This window comes from Bombina bombina, chromosome 3 (assembly GCF_027579735.1).
Source record: "Bombina bombina isolate aBomBom1 chromosome 3, aBomBom1.pri, whole genome shotgun sequence".
Classification (NCBI taxonomy): domain Eukaryota; kingdom Metazoa; phylum Chordata; class Amphibia; order Anura; family Bombinatoridae; genus Bombina; species Bombina bombina.
In genome coordinates this window covers 132,407,777-132,423,782 of record NC_069501.1, presented here as the reverse complement: position 1 = coordinate 132,423,782, position 16,006 = coordinate 132,407,777, and positions in this window count along the sequence as shown.

Below are 16,006 nucleotides of genomic sequence, written 5' to 3'. Positions count from 1 at the left end.
CTAACATCTACAAATATTATGATTTTATATTTCATTTTTCATATTTAATAGTAAATAACACTCACACAATAGCAATTGTTACCAACAGTACTGGTGTCTTTTTAATTTGTGTTTAAAGGAGATCGCTTATTCTCAACTTTAAGGATTAACTATTACGTCTCCATCCTCACCACTGCTAACCCATCTAACAGCATCTTTTAGGTTGTCAGGATTGATTTTTTTTTTTCAATTCTTTTTCTTTTATTCAAATCCAGCAGGAAGTAACAATACAAAATCAGCAAAAAGAGAGGACATATTTAACACTTTCCCTTTCTTATCTTTTTGCACCACGCAGGGTCAAAACATATTATGTTATGCAATCTCATAACAAAGAAAAGCAAAACTCCATACTATAGTTAGTAATGTTCCAAAAACAATTTAAATGCTGGATTTTAATTTTCCCTTTTTCACTAAAAGAACAAAAAGAGCATGGGAACAAGCAAACAAACAAAACATAACAAGCTAAGACATGAAGACAGGGGAAAATGAAGAAGGAAAGAAGGAGGGGAAAGAAGGAGAAAAAAACAACAACAACAAAAAAACGGGGGAGGAAAAGACTACCGACCTCGCCCTCCCCCCATGCGACCCTCCTAACATAAACTATCAAGAGTCATCATTCCATGACTGGGGAAAGACATTCAATAGGGTCAATTCAGCAAAACTAATCGATAATAAAAACGGGTAGAGAATCCGTTTTTGGAGTGGCCTTGGATAGGTTAGGATAGGTGGAGTCCATCTCCATAAAAAATTCTTGATCCTTTTTTCTGCAGCATCTTTAAGGTGATATGATTCATATACTATTTGTTCCTGGATACATTTAAAAATCATAGGTAACCCTGGTACTTGCTTAGCCTTCCAATTTTTAAGCAAACAAGCTCTGACAAGAAGTATAATAGTATTGAGGCTATTTATAGTACTATTACTAATAGCGTTTTGTGGAGAGATTAAGAGCAAAACGTCTTCTAGTGACAGCCCTATTGATACTTTGTATAATTTATTAAACCAGAAAATTATCTTCAGCCAGAGCTGTCGTACTTTAGGACATGTCCAAAACATATGACATGTATCTGCTTTATTATTAGAACAGCGAGGACACCTACTAGCCATTGTTGTGTAGAACCTAGATAATCTATGTGGAGATAAGTAGAAATTATTGATCAGTTTCATGTGAGATTCCTTCATGCCCATTGAAACTTTACATTTATGGAGAGAGTCAAAACTCTGTTTAATTTTTTTATGATCTATTGTAGGAATTGCTGAAAACCAACAATTACAGATATTGTCTAAATACAGCAAGCTTTGTTTATTCAACATAATATCATATAGCAATGAGATCGAAGAATCCCCTGCCAAATTTTTTTTTATGCAAAGTCTAATATCAGACCATGCGATTGATGGAGGAAACAGCCAATTTTGTGAAGCAATAAAATGACGGATTTGGAAATATGCAAACAAATTTGCCTTAGGTAGCTCGTATTTATTAAACAAAGATTCACACATCTGAATTTGATGATTTCCGTCTAATAGCTGGTTCACAAAAACTAGACCTTTTTGAGTCCACTCTTTAAATACTTTCTGATACAGCCCCGGTAGAAAGCTTGGATTACCTGTAATAGGTAAAAATTCAGAAAATGTAAAATCTATATCAAAACATGTACAAAACTTTTGCCGAGCAATAATTATATTTTTGATCGAAAAAAGTCCACTGACATTCTGAGGTAGCTTATGTATCGGGGAATGCAGAATGGCCTTTAAAGAAAATGGCGTAATTAAATCATTTTCTAAATCTTCTGATGAAACAATATTGGTTGCCGCAAGCCAGTCTACCGCTATTTTAACCATTGCCACCAGGTTGTATAATTTAAGATTGGGAAGAGCCAAGCCAGCCGATTCACACTTTTGCATTAGTCTAAGAAGTGATATACAAGGTTTTTTATTATTCCAGATAAATCTGGAAAACTGCGTATAGATCTTCTTTAAGTCTTTATTTAGAATAAATAGTGGAAGATTCTGGAGGGGATAAAGAAGACAGGGGAATATAATAGATTTTATTAAGTTAATCTTGGCCGTGATTGACAGCGGGAATTTACAGCTGAAGATCTCTTTCAATTTTTGAAATAGCAATTCGAAATTAGATTTATACCATTGAGTGGGATTTTTATGAAGAGCTAGACCCAGGTACTTAATAGTATCCACCACTTTAAACGGTATATTGGGTACAACTAGAGAAGTATTACCTACGCACATTAATTTGCTTTTTTCTAAATTAATCCTGTACCCTGAAAAGGAGCTAAATTCGTCAAGAGCCAATAGAATAACCGGTATAGATTGTTGAAAATTGGCTAAAAAAATCAATACGTCATCAGCATATAATAGCGTTTTGAGTTTCTGGGGGCCAAGATGAACTCCTATCAATATATCTCTGAGATGGATCGCTAACGGCTCAAGTGCAATGTTGAATAATAATGGAGACAAGGGGCACCCCTGCCTGGTGCCTCTCTGTAGTACTATCTTAGGAGATAAGAATCCATTAATAAGCAGAAAAGATACTGGTTTTGAATAAAGTCTAGATATGAATTGTGTAAACTTGCCTTTAAACCCAAAGTTATCTAAAGCCCTGAAAAGATACTGCCACACAATTGAGTCAAATGCTTTGACTGCATCCAGCGATAAAATAGCTACATCTCGCAACAGGGGTTTCTTACTATTTTGATCTATATTCCACGCATAATCCAAAAAAATTATAAGTTTACGAATGTTTTTTGTGGAGTTTCTAGCGACCATAAACCCTGTCTGATCAGGGTGAATAATTTTATGAAGACATGTAGAGAGCCTATAAGAAATAATGGCCATTAAAATCTTGTAATCTGAATTAAGCACAGAGATTGGCCTATAGGAGGCTGGGTCTTCCGCATTTTTACCTTTCTTTAGTACAAGTGAAATATTAGCTGCGGAAAAAAGGCTCGAGATAGCTTCATCCTATGCGAAATAGTGATTAAACAACTTTTCCAGAATTGGAAATAAATCTTCACCAATACATTTATATAGCTCTGCTGGCAGCCCATCCGGACCTGACGCTTTGTTCAGCTTAAGATTGTCTATAGCTTTTCTCAATTCTTCTTTTTTTTATATCTTTTTTTTATTGGATTAATCTCCACAAGAAATACATCAGAAAAAGAAAAAACATAAGAATCACAAGGACATTCCATATACATGAGTACATAGTAAACAAAAAAATAAGATAAGAAACTAATATTTCATGTAAATTGCGAAACCAACTAAATCTTGTTGGAGCTTTCATTAATACATTAAAACAACAAACCGGGGAGGGGAAGAAAAAAAAAAAACAAAAAAAACCAAAAAAAAAAAAACCCACCGCTGGACCTGAACCAAACCATCCCAACCTTTATTAAGATCATTGTAATCCTACATTAACCAAGTGCCAGGAAATTTATTCAGGAGCACTAATTCTGCAAAGCTTATAGACAAACGGAATGGGTACAAGATCTGTCTTTGCAGTGGGAGAGGATAGGATTCAATGATTGGAAGCCAACCGAGAAGAAAATCTTCGATTCTCTTCTCTGAGGCATCTTGTAGGTGAAATGATTCGAAAATAATTTGTTCTTGTATTTCTTTTTGAACTATCGAAAAACTTGGTTCTCTATTCGCTTTCCAATTTTTAAGGATGATATGACGAACTGCGAGAATAATCGTATTAAATATGCGAGTCAAGCGAGGGGAACTCTCGATAGTTTGAGGGAACAATAAGATTACATCTTGTAATGCGATAGAGATATTCACCTCATAAAGAGTGTTAAGCCAAAAGCAGATCTTAAGCCATAATTGGTTTAATTTGGGACACCACCAAAACATGTGGAACAAATCCGCTCTGGACTTAGAGCAGCGAGGACAATTCCCTGTACTAGTGGGAAAAAACTTTTGAATTTTCGCAGGGTGTAAATAATAATTATTTAGCATTTTCACGTGTGATTCTTTCCAGCTCATGGACACTCTACATCTATTTAACATCTTGAAACTCAGTATAAGCCTTTCATTGTAGGTTCCAGGAATGGATGAACATAGCCAGTTGCACATCCCGCAAAGATATTTTTCACTTTGCTTTGAAAGCATTATATCATACATCAATGATATAGATATATTCCCTGACTTAACCTTTTGAATTAAAGTTTTAATATCTGACCACGCTAACATATTCTCCACTTGCCAATTCTGACTAAATATATAATGTCGTATTTGGAAGTAGGCGTACAGATCTGCTCTGGGTAACTCAAATGCTTGAAATATGTATTCGGCAGTACACACCTGATAATTTTCATCCATCACTTGCTTAACATAAAGTAAACCTTTGTCTGCCCATAATTTAAAAATTCTTTGATGCATACCTGGTGTAAATTGTGGATTACCCTGAATTGGAAGAAAATCCGAAAAAGCAGTCTATACCTAGGCAACCACAAAATTTATACCAAGCTAGCACTATATTTTTAAACGACATCAATTTACAAATGTTGGAAGGAAGTTGTTTAGGGTTGCAATGTAAAATAGCTTTTAATGAAAAAGGACGTATATAGACAGCCTCTTCCTGCACGACCAAAATAAGATTAGTTTCGGTGATCCAATCTAGAGCAAATTTTACCATTGCCACAATATTATATAATTTGACATCTGGCAAAGCAAAACCCCCCATATCCTTTTTTTGCATAAGCTTCGTTAATGCCAATCTCGGTTTTTTATCTTTCCAAATAAATTTAGAAAAATAGCCGTAGAGCTTCTTTACATCAAAATTAGATATAAAAATGGGTAAGTTTTGCAAGACATACAAGAGTCGCGGAAAGATAATCATTTTTATTAAGTTTACCTTAGCGGAGATGGACAAAGGATATGAAGCCCATAGCTGGAGATCCCATTTAATTTTTTCAAATAAAGATACATAGTTAGCGGCATACCATAACTTTGGATTTCTATGCAACTCTAGCCCTAAGTATTTAACTGCATCTACTACCTTAAATGGAATAACCCCAGTGTAGGGGAGCCTTTTACCTACGTACAAAAGTTCGCTTTTATCTAAATTTACTCGATAGCCCGAAAATGAGGAAAATTCAGAGAGTATTTGTACAATTATCGGAATAGTTAAGTGAACATTGTCCACAAATAATAGGATATCATCCGCATATAAAAAAGACTTTAGATAGTTAGTACCGAGTGGTATGCCGGTTAGAGTATCACGGAATCGAATTGCCAAAGGTTCTATTGCTATATTGAAGAGAAGAGGAGACAGCGGGCATCCTTGCCTAGTACCCCGTTGCAAGATAATCTCTCGTGACCGAATACCATTTACTAATAGAAATGATCTGGGATTTGAATAAACTTTGCGGATATACTGAATAAAATTACCGGAAAAACCAAAATTGTCCAAGGATCGGAAAAGATGCTCCCAAACAATCGAATCGAACGCCTTGACAGCGTCTAGAGTTAAAACTGCTGCATCACAAGTTAGCGGATTATTTATATCCTGTTCAGAATTACATGCAAAATCGAGAAATGTAAATAGCTTGCGTATATTCTTAGAAGAATTTCTTGAAGACATGAACCCGGTCTGATCCGGATGAATCACTGACTGTAAACAACAGCTAAGCCTAGCTGCAATGATGGCGGCCAATATTTTATAATCAGTGTTAAGCACTGATGTTGGCCTATAGGAGGCCGGGTCTTCAAGATTTTTTCCTTTTTTAAGTATAAGTGAAATATTTGCTTCTGCAAAGCCACTCGAGATACTATCATTAGATAAATAATAATTGTTAAATAATTCCACCAAAAACGGAACTAATTCATCTTTTAAGGATTTATAAAATTCAGCGGGCAACCCATCTGGGCCTGCCGCTTTATTCAATTTAAGGCCATCAATTGCTTTACCTATCTCCTCTTTATTAACTGGTTGATTCAACGCTGCCAGTTCTTCTATCTGGATCTTAGGAGTACTTACTTTGGACCAAAAAATATTTTGATTCTCCAAATTTATAATCACCGGTGCATACAATTGCTGGTAGTAGTTATGAAATACTTGACTGATATCTATTGAATTGAGATGCCTCTTATCCCTATCTTGAATGACTGGAATAAATTATTTTTTTTTCCTGTTTTTGGTTATACGGGCCAAATGTTTAGCAGAGCAACCATGGAAACTCTTATATTTTAAACTAAGCCTCAACTCTTCTTCTTGGAATCTTTGTTTTAAGAACACCTCCCTTTCCTTTCTAGCCACCAGGTATGCAGCCCAATTCCCTGAAGAGGGGTCAAGAGTCACCTTTCTATAAGCCGACTTGACATTATTGAGTAAGTGGAGTCCCTGTTCCCTCATCTTTTTTGAGCATCTACTCCCATAAGCAATAATCTCTCCGCGCATTACTGCCTTGGCTGCCTCCCAGAAGATCTCTAATTTATTCTTATAGCCAGCATTAAATTGGGCATAATCATTCCATACAACTTTAATCCAAGATATAAACCTGGGATTACCATGCAAGAATCGGGGAAAGGAAAAAAAAGGTACGCCAACCCTGGCCTCTCCTCCTCCTGTAAAGGATAATGAAATGATAGCGTGGTCAGACACCACAAATTCACCAATTCCGGCCCTAACTGGACATACCGACAATGATTCTGATAATAAAAAAAGATCAATCCTTGAGAATGTCCTATGAGCCTTTGACTCACACGTGAAAGCTTGCTTTTGTGGATTCTGAATGCGCCATATATCACTCAAACTAAATGTATTACAAAATTTTTTAAAATATTTTGCATTTCTCTTATATTCTTTAGAATTCTTATTTGAAAACCGATCCAAATCAGGACATATTGTCATGTTGAAGTCTCCACATAAAATAAGATTCTCTCTTTGATACGGGAATATTTTGTTTTGGATCAGTTCCCAGAATTTCACAGAAAACCTATTAGGGGCATATATATTACAACAAATATATTTTACGTTATTAACCACAACTTGAAGCAAGATATATCTGGCTGCGGGGTCTATCTCTACATTAATAATTTTATAGTCTAGATCTTTGTGGAATAAGACCACGACTCCTCGCTGTTTATGAGGGCCAGAAGAAGAGATTACTTCACCAACCCACTTTATTCTAAGCTTGGCTGCTTCTACCCTATTTAAATGGGTTTCTTGTAAAAATACTAACCCCGGTTTCTCTTTAGCTAGTGTTTTAATAATTAATTTCCGTTTACAAGGGGAAGAAATCCCTCCCACATTCCAAGATAAAATTTTAAAACCTACGTCTCCCATTCAAAGTTTAAATATATATCCATCAGAGTGACATGGAAAGGAATAGCGGTGGGGGGGAAGGAGAGAAAAAAAAAAAAAAAAAAAAAAAGGAGAAAAGGACCAGACAGACCAAAAACATAATTTATAACAAGGGTTACCATGATTCTCTCTAAAGACAATTTCAGACTCTTTGTGGGTAAATACACAAAAAAAACAAAAGCTAGACACATCTGTGCAAAGGATCCAATAACGATTGATCAAAAATAAAGAAAAAAACACACAGGCTGTATATGTATCATTTGTGAGTACTATCTTTACCATCTCCATACTATCTTCCCTAACTTCCCAAACCTTCTAAGAATTCTTTGACTTCTGAGACTTCATTAAATATGAATTTGGACCCCTTATTTTCGACTATAAGTTTAGCCGGATAAAATAAACTTGCTCTTATCCCTTTACTGATTAGCTGTGAGCAGAATGGTGCCATCATTCTTCTCCTCGCAGATATCTCTGCGGAGAAGTCCTGAAATAACAGAATCTTGCTATTCCCAAATCTCAGGGATTCAATTTTTTTAAACTGCTTCAAGATCTCCAACTTATCCTGAAATTTGAGCACCTTAAAGATACACATCCTAGGTTTATCTAGCCCTGAAGTAGAATTTCTTTTGGGGCCCACTCTGTGCGCCCTTTCAATATCTAGGGGAAGGATATGAGCCGGTAAACCAATAGCCTGAGGGAGGGTAGTGGAGGTAAATTTAATTAAGTCATCAAACTCAGGGGATTCGGGCAAGCCTATAATCCTAATATTATTACGCCTGGAGCGATCTTCGAGATCCTCCAGGCGCAATTGCATACTGTTTAATTTGCTCTGCTGTGATTGAATTTTATTTTCTTGGATAGTTAGCCTATCTTCTACTGAGGAGATCCTACCCTCTGCTTCAACTATTCTTGCCGAGAATAGCTTAACCTCCGCCGAGAGTGTCATCATCTCAGTAGAGATAGTACCAAGTTCTTTTTTAATTTCCTCAAATTGAGGGGAAAAAATAGCAGTAAGTTGCCCTATCAATGCCTGAGTATCAATAAGGGCTGCTACATTCTCTGCTGCCATATCTGGATTGGAGTCCCCCAATTTATTATTTTTTTTCTCCCTGGATTTCACCGGCATTTTGGGTGAATTATTTTTCCCAAGTGTTACAAATTTTTCCATGTAGCGGACCACCACAGAAAACTAGTATTAAGTGAAACAACAAAAATTCATGTACACAAAAATAAAAACTAAATTGTGGATTCGTGATGTGAATCATTCATCCCCCCTTTTTCCCCTTTTTCCCCTTTCCTCTTTTTTTCCCTTCTCTTATCTCCCTCCTTTCCCTACCCCCTTCACTCTCCTTTCCCTTACTACTTCTGCAACTATCTTAATGATAGTGTCTTGATTCAAAAAAAAGAAACAAAAATGTGTCAATCAAAAAACAAAGAAAGAAAAAAAAAAACATTCATGTGCAGTGTTTAGTGTTTAAGGCCGGTGACCTCTATATACCTAAAAGTTGGGTTCCAACCTTAGAGTACTCTATTGATTTTGCTCCCTCTATGCTATTACTCAGAGGAAACAGTTAATTCAGAACAATAAATACTGAATACCCCTCTAAATGATCCTTTAAAAGACGATATTAACATAAATAAGGGGATATATTTCAGTATGCAGTTAAATCAGCTGATTAAATAATATATTAGAGAAAAAAAAAATATCAAGCTCCTGGATAACCGTGATCTAACCAGCAAGCAGGATTCAATCCTCACACAGAGGCCTGTGACCAAAGCTATATGTACACAGTCAGTTCTTAGCTCCAATCTTGACTCAGATTTTATTGTCCCAACAAGTTCAGCAGCACCCAGACATATTAAACAGCTTGACCGCAAAACGTAGCATAGAGTCTAGAATTCAAGATAAACACGGCAGCTGCCGTTAATACTTGCAAGTTCGGCTGATGCTTGGCCAAAAGATCCTCAGCTGCAAGTCGCTGTCTCCTGTGCAGATTTCAGCCTGACAAGGGGCTTAGCTCTACCCCTTACTCTGGGCAAAGCGCTTCTCCTGGACTCTTGTAACAGCTCGCGGATCCACAGCTCCGCAGTCTTACGGCACTGAACCCTTCGTGAGTTCGCCGCCCTCCTTACCGCAGATGGATCGTCTTGCTGCTAGCCCTCTCCAGATAGGAGACTTCCCGCTATCCTCCGATTCTCACGCCACCACTCATGAATCCTCAGCACTGCTGTCGTGGTGCGTGATGCGTCGAACCTTCTGTGTGTTGAAGGCGCCTCCCACCGAAATGAGAATAGCTCCGGCACAGGCTCACCACATCCAACGCCCTTGCTTACTGGGGATATACGACTGCTTGTGTGGCTCTCATGCGCTAGCGAGTCTCTTGTGACAATTCAGCAACCAAGTTGCAGAGGTATGTCTGTACCTTCCCAGGTAAAAACAAACAAGCGGAGCAGCCGCTGGCCCACCCGGCCAAGTAGGTTTCCTTCTCAGGCTATAGACAGCCTTGCTGCAGCCCAACTAAACCCCAGCGTATCTGGGGCTATGAGGCTAAGAGTAGGGGCTGAGATTTTTCGTAGGTCGGCCGACACGCCGACATGGAGCATGCAGTTGTTGAGCTCCGCCCCCAAACCGGAAACCAGAACTCAGAAATTGAAGTAAGGTTAGGATTCCTAGGATATTGTCTTTTCAGCTTTTCTCAATTATTCTATAGAAATTGGTGCATTAATTAACGTTAAATCATCTGCATGTACTTGTGGTATCTTTATCTTCGCCCAAAAAACGTCTTGATTATAATCGTTTGATTCTATTCTGGAATAAAGTTGTTGGTAATAGGAAAAAAAAACCTCAGAGATTTCTCTAGATTCAGTGAAGCGACCATTGCAAGTCTGAATAGCAAGAATCTTATTTTTTTTCTTCCTAGTTTTAGTTAACCTAGCGAGATGTTTGGCTGAGCATCCATGAAAGCCTTTTAATTGCAAGCTAATTTTAGCTTCCTCCTCTAGTATTCTTTGCTTTAAAAAGAGATCTCTTTCTTTCCTATTTTCTAGATATTTCTTCCAATTGGTTACCGAACGATCTGAACAAAATTTTCTGAAAGAGTTCCTCACTTTATTGGTAATCTGAATTTCCCATTTTCTGGGCTATACTTACATAAGCCTGAATTTCTCCTCTGATCACCGTTTTTAAAGCCTCCCAAAATATTTCAGGTTTTTCAAAGTAATTCATATTATAATAACAATATTCCTGCCATATAGATTTCAACTTATTAACGAATTTAGGGTTAGAATATAAATATCTAGGAAAAGAGATTCCGGGTGTATGTGTCCTATTTTCATTTATAGAGAAGAATAATGAGATAATCGCATGATCTGATATTATGATTTCTCCGATCTCCACCTCTAACTTTTGCACAGAGAGAGTTTCAGATATTAGAAATAGATCTATTCGAGAAAATGTTCTATGGACTTTTGACTCACATGAGAAGGCCTGTGTATCAGGATTCTTAATTCGCCACACATCTACCAATTTTAACATTTGACAAAATTGCTTCAGAAATTTTGCATTTCTGTTATATTGTGTTCTATTTTTGTTTGAAAGTCTGTCCAGCGTAGGACATAATGCTGCGTTAAAATCTCCACCTAAAATAATAACCTCTGATATAAAATGAATTAGCTTTATTCTTATTTCTTCCCAAAATGCCCTAGAAAATGTGTTAGGAGCGTAAATATTACATAATACATTACATTTTTATATGCTTGGCTTCCAATAATTAAATCCTACCCGATTAATCTACAAAAACAGATTTTGTCCCCCTTCTTGAACACTAATGCTTTTATGGATCTTGTCCTGCATAACTTTTTCCCAGCTGAGTGGGTCTCGCTTTATAGAGAAGGCTAGGTTACAGGCTCTGGTGGAGGGGGAAGAGGGTTAGGGACAGGGGGGGTTCCCCCCCCCCTTTTTTTTTTCATGTTTCTTTTTTTCTGTTTTTTTCTTTTTTTTTTCTTTTTTTTATGTAATGTAAGGTCGTTTGATGATAAAAACTTTGCAACAGTGTTAGCTTCAGTAACAAGGATACCTTAAATGTATGCACAAAATACAAGTCTTGGGGCCACTAAGTTTCCATGTACCTAAAGAAATGGTATCTTTTTTTTTTAGCTTTAATCGAAGAAAGGTATGATTTAATGTTTTTGTATTCTTATTATGCAATATGTTCATTTTTCCGGTGGTTCTAGGTACCTTATGAGATGTCCTAATATTGTTTCTGACTGGTTTCTTTTTGTATATACCTTAATTATACCTGTTGTGAAATTTCAAAAATAAAATAAAAGATTTAAAAAAAAAAAAATATTACATAAAACAAAGTTTACATTTTTAATTTGAATTTGCAGCAGGATAAATCTAGCGGCTGGGTCTATTTCTACTTTAATAACCTTGTACTCCAAATCTTTATGCAGAAGAATAGCTACCCCGCATTTTCTAGAACTCCCAGATGAGGAGATCACTTTCCCCACCCATTTAACTCTCAATTTAGCTGCTTCTTGTTCATTAATATGTGTCTCTTGGAGAAAGACAATATCCGGTTTATTTTTAGCTAAGGTTTTAATAATCAACTTACGCTTAATGGGGGAGGAGATCCCCCCTATATTCCAAGACAAAAATCGAATTCCTTCAGTCATTAAAAATCTTCGAAAGATATAATATGGATAATATCACTAAACCAATTATGTGGCAGAAAAGGCGCACAGGGGGAGAAGAGAGGGGGAGAAAGAAAAAAAAAAAGGGGGGGAAGAAAGGAAAGAAAAAGAGGAGAATAAAAAACAATGCAATAATTTCAACCTATCAAGAACGTACATGCATAATAACTCTGATCTCTACTGAAGATTTTTAAGTTAACTAAAAAACCATTATAAACAACTATTCAGTACCTAAATACTTTCTGATTTCAGTGACATCATTAAAGAATAGTTTAGCATAACCATCTTCAACTAAGATTCGTGCCGGGTATAGCAGGTAGTGATGTCCCGAACTGTTCGCCAGCGAACGGTTCACAGCGAACATAGCTTGTTCGCGTTCGCGTTTGTGGGCGAACACATGGCGATGCACCCCTATGTGTCATCATTGTGGAAACTTTGACCCTTTATGTCACAGCCGCCTGACACATTAGAGCCAATCAACATCAGACACTCCCTCACAGACACTCCCAGCTACTCGGAATCCGCCATTTTAGACTCATAACGACCTTGCTTTTTTAATGAGAGGACGTGTTGTGTTTTTGCTCCCGACATTAATAGGAAAAACATAGCTAGGCTAGTGTATTTACAGTCCAGAAGGACTCCACTCATCTCTGCTGCAAGCACAGCACCCCAAAAAGCCCTTTTAAGGGCTATATTTCGTGCCGTTTTTTTTTTTTTCGTTTTTTTTTTAATTAGCATTTGCCTGGCTTTCAGCTGTGTGTTTAAGGCTCACAGCATATGCTGTGACTACTGCCACCACTGATATCTCCCTAACAACATTAGTTTAAATTTAACTAACCCAAAAATTTAATTATTTTTCTAGTGTAATTTTTTTGTAAATCAGGCCAGTGTCACACAGCATATACTCTGGTTCATTGCTCTGTGCCAGCCAGCAGCCACCAGTGTTAATATCCGTTTATAACATTATTTTAAATTTAAAAAAAATAAAAAATAAAAAAATATTTTGCTAGTGTAATCTAATTACATTTACTATCAGGCCTGTGTCTGTCAGGCTCACTCAGCATTAATATACCTCTTTTTTTTCAGTCTTTTGGTTAATTGGTCTGTGCCAGGCAGCCACCCAGCACTCATATCTATTCTCCTTCACCTTAATTTTAATATATAAAAAAAAAAGTTTAAATTTGTTTGCTAGTGTAATCTAATATAATTTTCTATCCGGCCTGTGTGTTTTGCTGACATAGAGAGCCTACTGTGTTTACTTGCTGCCCTCCCTAGTCTATGAGCCACGACTCATATGTGTTTAACCTTTTTTTAATTCCCCCCCAAAAAAATAATTTCAATCATTTTTCTAGTGTAATCTAATAGTATTTTCTATCAGACGTGTGTGTATCCGACTTACAGAGCCTACTGTTTTTAATAGCTGCCCTTCCAAGGCTATCAGCCACGACTCATATGTATGTGCTTAACCTTTTTCTTAAAATTTCCAAAAAAAAGTCTTTAAATCATTATGCTAGTGTAATCTAATTGTATTTTCTATCAGGCCTGTGTCTAACTGTCTATCTGACTTACACAGCATACTGTTGTTATAATTGCTGCCCTACGTAGCAGCCAGCCAGTGCGACCACTCATAGAGTCATATGTGCATTGCACTTCTTAACATAATTTTAATATTAAAATCTAAAATTTTCAAATATTTTGCTAGTGTAATGTAACTTAATTTTCTATCAGTCCTGTGTTTTTGTCACTTACACAGCATACTGTGTTAAATTGCTGCCCTACCTACCATCCACGACTCATATCTGCCAGCCTGTCTGCCAGGCCCAAGTAGCCAATTAGTGGCACCAATCACAATTCTTGTAACAGTAATAAAAAAAAAAAAACATAATTTTTTGGACTGCAAATATTCAGTCTCCTAGGGCCATTGAATTTCATTTACCTCCTGCCTGCCACTGCCAGCCTTTTGTGCCAGGCCGTCTAGCCAACTATTTACACCAATCATAATTGTTGTCACAGACAGTATAGTTATTAATTTAAATAAAAAATTTTTTTAGTGTTGATCTTAATCCTCAGTTTGCTCGTGCCTTTGAATTGCACTTTTCTACAGCCTTCCAAGCCTGTGTGCCAGGCCTACTTAAAAAATATTTACACCAATCATATTTGTTGTGACAGTATTCTAATAATTAAAATTTTTGGTAATAGTTGCTGTGATTTGAATCCTCAGTTTGCTGGTGCCATTGAATAGCACTTTCCTCCTGCCTTGCAGCCTGCTGTGAGCCAGGCCCCCACCTAGCCAATTGTTGTCAGCAATCATATTTCTGTTAACAGTATTGCAAAAATTGTCAATCATCACTGTTTAGACTGTCAGTAATCAGTCTCCTAGTGTCCTTGAATTGCATCTACCTCCTGCCTACCATCCTTTTGTGCCAGGCCGTTTTTCCAACTATTTACACCAATCCTAATTTTTTGTCACAGTATAGTTACTAATTAAAATTAAAAAAATCTTGATTGTTGATGATCTTAATCCTCAGTTTGCACGTGTCTGTTGTATCAGCTATTAAACTAATAAGAACAGTTCTACCAAAATACAGCCAATGAAGGGCCTTATGAAGACTGAGCCAAGGTTGGATTGTAGTATTTGGTTAGGCTAATCATGATGGCCATGTAGACCACCACCACCGAGAGTCCTGGAGGTAGCAGGGATGAGATGAAAGAGCTAAGAATAGTACTACTTGAAACAACAGAGTTAGCCATGGGTGTTAATCCAAGACCGCTTGGATTTATTTTTGTATTGGGTGCGGCTAATCATGCAGGCCATATAGAGCTGCCACCATTCGGTGTTGTATCAGCTATAAAAATAATAAGAACTGTACTATCAAAATACAGACAATGAAGGGCCTATGAAGACTGAGCAAAGGTTGGATTGTAGTATTTTGTTCGGCTAATCATGATGGCCATGTAGACCACCCGTAACAGGGATGAAAGTGCTAAGAATAGTACTAATTGAAACAACTGAGTTAGCCATGGGTGTTAGTCTAAGACCACTCGGCTTCTTTTTGGGGTTTGGGTGCAGCTAATCATGAAGGCCAGATAGACCTGCCACCATTTGGTGTTGTAACAGGTATGAAAATGCAAAGAACAGTACTACTTAACACAACCTACTTACCATGGGTCCCAGAGCATATGTTTTGTTGTTATATTTTGTAAGGGTAATCATGCAGGCCATATAGACCTCCACCGATAGGGTGAGTATGAGTAACAGCTATTAAAATGCAAAGGACATTACTAATTAACACAACATAGTTACCATGGGTCGCAGACCAAGAGCAGATGTCTTATTATTATATTTTGTATGGGTAATCATCCAGGCCAAATAGGGGGAGTTACAGAGATTAAAGTGCTAAGAATGGTAGTACTTAAAACACAACCTAGTTAAAATAGGTAGCAGACCACATGTCTTATTATTATAATTTTTCAGGGTAATCTGGCAGGCCATTAAGAACTCCCCCCGATAGGGGGGGGGGGGGGACAGGGATTAAAGTGCTAAGAAAAGTACTAATTAACACAAGCTAGTTGGGTCCAAGAACGCATGTTTGATTATTAGAATTTATTAGGGTAATTATATATCTAACAAATCTATCTATTTCTCTTCTATCGATTCTATCTAACTATCAATCTATGTATATCTATCTATCAATCTATCTTCTGTCTGGGATGTTTTGAGACAGCCACTTTGGGAATGTTAGTTGATTTAGACCCATTATGGCTTAAAAGCAAACTCTGCATCAACTATGTAATTTTCCATGGGAGTTTTGCCAGGGATCCCCCTCCAGCATGCAACAGTCCAGGTGTTAGTACCCTTGAAACAACTTTTCCATCACTATTGTGGCCAGAAAGAGTCCTTGTAGGTTTTAAAGTTCGCCTGCCTATTGAATTCAATGGCGGTTC